The 3,961-nt window shown below is 24.9% G+C and overlaps 1 protein-coding gene across 1 annotated transcript in view; it reads left to right on the top strand.

Annotated features, from left to right (window-relative positions):
* The window catches only part of LOC107490367 (cytochrome P450 CYP736A12-like), an 8,817-nt gene that overhangs the window by 2,992 nt on the left and 1,864 nt on the right, over positions 1 to 3,961 (top strand). The gene's annotated exons all lie outside the window — the stretch shown is intronic.

Genomic DNA, 3,961 nt, shown 5'->3' on the forward strand with positions numbered 1-3,961 from the left:
AAGAATAAAAAAAAAATTGTATTCTTATTAATAATTTTGTGTTTTTTCTATTAAAAAGGATATACAATATATTAATTTCGTGTCTCACGAGAAAATATTTATATTTATATTTTATCTATTAAATATAATTTTTTGTTTTTATATTCATATCTCACCATTTCTATTTATAAATAAACGGAAAAAAACGACAATAATGATAATGATAATGATAATGATAATAATAATGATAAGAAGAAGAAGAATAATAATAATGGTCCTTTATAACACTAAATTGTCGTTTAGTAAATATAACGATAAATTAATTTTTTATCTCTAAAGTTTTAGAAAAAAATACTTCTAATGTTTTATAAATTTAATTTTGACATATTTATATTTTAAGTGTAAAATAATTTTGTGTGTAAAATCAAATAAGATTAAATTAAAAAAAAACTAATTTTTTCTAATATTCTAAAAACCATTTTGAATCAGTCAAACTAAGAACTGTTTAGAAATTCAATCGGTTTATAAGTTAAATCGTCAATTTTAAAAACCATTAGTAAACTAATAAACCGACTAGAAATAAATAGGTTAGACTGAATCGAGATTTGTCTGATTTCTTATAAATACTTTAAATGATATTATTTTAGGGTTGAATTTAAGAAAAAGAGTAAATTATTAAAATAATATTTGAAAGTATACGTTATTGACAAAGAGAATTCAAATCATGTTAATGACAAATAAATTTTTAAAAAATTTAAAAATAGTGTAAAAAAACTAAATATTTAATATATATTCTAAAAAAAGACTTTAGAGATCAAATTTTAATAAAAAAAATTTTCAATCATTATTTAAAAAATAAGATTTTCTTCATCTTTAAAATTTAGTAATTTTATATCAAGTTAAATTTTTTAAAAAGTTTTTTTTATTGTGGATTACATATTCTTTTAAAAAATAAAACAAAATTTAGAGATCAAATTTTGTTCTAAATTTTTTTGTACACATTCTTAATATTTATTCGAATATTGTCACAAAAATTTAGATCAAATGAATAAATTAATTTGTTAAATACAAAAGTTTTTTTTATCACTTATAAAAAATATAATAATTATTAGTTATTTTTGTCATATTTTTAAATTATTTAAGATTGTTTTGTTAATAATATCTTTCAAAATTTTTGTTACTAAATTTTTCGATACCTAATTTATAGTTAATCCTTAAAAAAAACAAAAATTTAAAACATTCTAAATTTCTTAAATGAATCGCATACACAGATCAAAAATATCCCATTCTCCCTCCTCACTGTTCATTAGCTCAAAATCTTAAGAGACAAAAAAAAAAGAAAAAACGAGTCCATAGTGGAATAATAACCAAAAAAAAAAACGAGAGCATAGTGAGGAAGAAGTGAAAAGAAAAATAAAAAAAGAGTGGAGCAAAATGAGAAGATGAATGATCCAATTTGAATAGGGAAAATATAGGGAGTCAATGATTTAAATATATAATGCGTACAATGGAGGTTTAGGAAGTATTAGAGATATAATCATTAGTGTTACATTGTCTTATTATGTTACGTTTTTTGAATGAGTGGTTTCATGATATGATATTAGAGTTCTAGATCCGAAAGGTCAGGAGTTCGATTCTTGGTATCCGAATGATTATTCTGGATAGCATGTGTGATGTTCATTTTATTCATAGACCAAAGATTTAGCACATTGTACATATTGTACACTTAAGTAATTGACTCTCTAACACTATTCATTTGAATAATATAACATTAATCTAAGAAATGTATAATTGGCAAAATTCATATGTTGAAACCATAGCAAGTCCAAAGTATAGTTTTAATTAATTGAACACAAAAAAGTATAATAGTGAATTGTAGAGCGTAAAAACACAGCACAACAACAAAAAAGACGCAAACGAGAGTACAACATAGCATAGCAATAGTGAACAAAGTCATTTAATAATCAATATAATTTGATAATTTCTTAACTTAAAAAAAAAGCACGAACAACAGGCACTAATAGTGAGCTAGCTTTGTGATATAATAAGGGTATAAAGCACCAACTTAAATTACAAGTATTCCTTTAGCCAATGAGTACAAAATTTATCATAAAAAACGACAAAATTTAACAATAAAAAAAAAACAAATTAGTAATAATTTATCAGTATATCAATTTATCATCGATCAGTAATAAGTCAGTAACAATTAATCAACCAACAATAAATAAGAGCAAGTCAATAATAGAATTAAAATTTATCATCAAGTAGTGAACAAAGTCAATCAACTAAAAAAAAACTCCGAACATTGATTAAGCATATGAGACATTACCTTCGACAAAAGCAGTGATAAAAAATTTGAAGGAGAGTGACGAACGACGAAAAGCTGGCAACAAACACTGGCAAACTAGCGACGGACGACAGGAAACTGACGACGAACACGACAGACGAACGACGACAGAACAGGACTTGGAGATGCTAGTGTTGAGGGAATGGAAAGGCCTTCGAGCATGGCGAAATAAGAGGATTGGCGAACCACCACGACAAATTAGGCGGCGACGGTGAGACCAACGACGATGCGATGGAGGCTAAAGTTACGTTTTAGGAAGAAATAATGAGAGTATGTATGACTGAAGAATCAGGTATGGGGCTCGAAAGGGAAGCGAGGGATTCAAGTGATGTCTGAGGAGAACTTGACTCTTCTTTTTTCAACAAAACGCAAAAACGATACCATTTTATTAAAACCGGCCGAATCTCAAATCGATTCGACCAGTCGATTTCTGGTCAGTTCAGCGATTTGTGTCCAATTTTTAGTATGGCAATTTGTTATGTTAAATCAAACTGCATAAAAATCCAATTCATGATTAGATCTATCTGATTCGATTTTTAAAACCATACATGAAACTTAGAAGAGTTGTAATGTTTTTTTTTATTATTTACCTAAGATTTTTTTATGATAAGAATAAGAGTTGTATTTTTAATATATATTTTGTTTTTTTATTAATTAGATTTATCTTTGAGATATTAATATAAAATAATATCATACATTTTCTTTTACCAAAAATCATATAATATAACATTTAATATAAAAAAATATATGCTATAAAAAATATGATTAAATCTCTGTTTTATAATTTGTCATTATATTTGATTAAACTTTTTTCATTATAATTTGTCTTTGAATTAAAAGAATCTAGTTTAATTTCTAATGTGCCATTACGGTTGATTTACCTATTCATTATCACTTAAAACTTTATTATTATTGTTATTATTATTATTGTTATTATTATTATTTAATTTAAATATTTCCTTTGTTATTTGACTTTTGTATTATATTTAAATAGAATTATAATTTTTTAATTTGAATATTGTTATATTTTTAGTTTTGTGTATCTTTTATGTTTATTTTAATTGAATCATAATTAAATCAATTAAATCACTAAACTAATAAATTAATAACAAAAAATTTTATAATCAATTTAACTTTTAAAATTTTGTTTTTTTCATTAATCACGTAAACAATTATCCAATAAAATAAATATAAAAGATATTACACTATCCATCGTTAAAATTAAACTCGTATTTTATTTGATTCAATCTTTTTTTCTTAACATTTAAAATAAATTTTAATTCTTTAAAGAGTATGGTTGAAGTATTACTTTATTAGTCGAATTCTATTTCCATAAAAATTAAATATATCTAAAAGGAAAGTCAAAATTAAAATAATAATATACATCATTATCTTCTTCATCATGAGTACATCCTTCTTTTTCTCTCTACCCTTCACCCCATCACACCACCACACCACCCACCTCACCCCTCAGCCATGGCCACCATCACTTCCAATATCAGTATCAACCTCTATCCCATCAGGAAACCACATTTTTTCCACTCCACTGTGCATCTACTCTCCCTCCTCTTGTTCCTCTTCTTCCAATGGTTTCTCTCTCTTTATTTCTCTCTACAACTTTTATTGATCTCTTTG

The sequence above is a fragment of the Arachis duranensis genome, chromosome 5 (genome assembly GCF_000817695.3).
Source record: "Arachis duranensis cultivar V14167 chromosome 5, aradu.V14167.gnm2.J7QH, whole genome shotgun sequence".
Classification (NCBI taxonomy): domain Eukaryota; kingdom Viridiplantae; phylum Streptophyta; class Magnoliopsida; order Fabales; family Fabaceae; genus Arachis; species Arachis duranensis.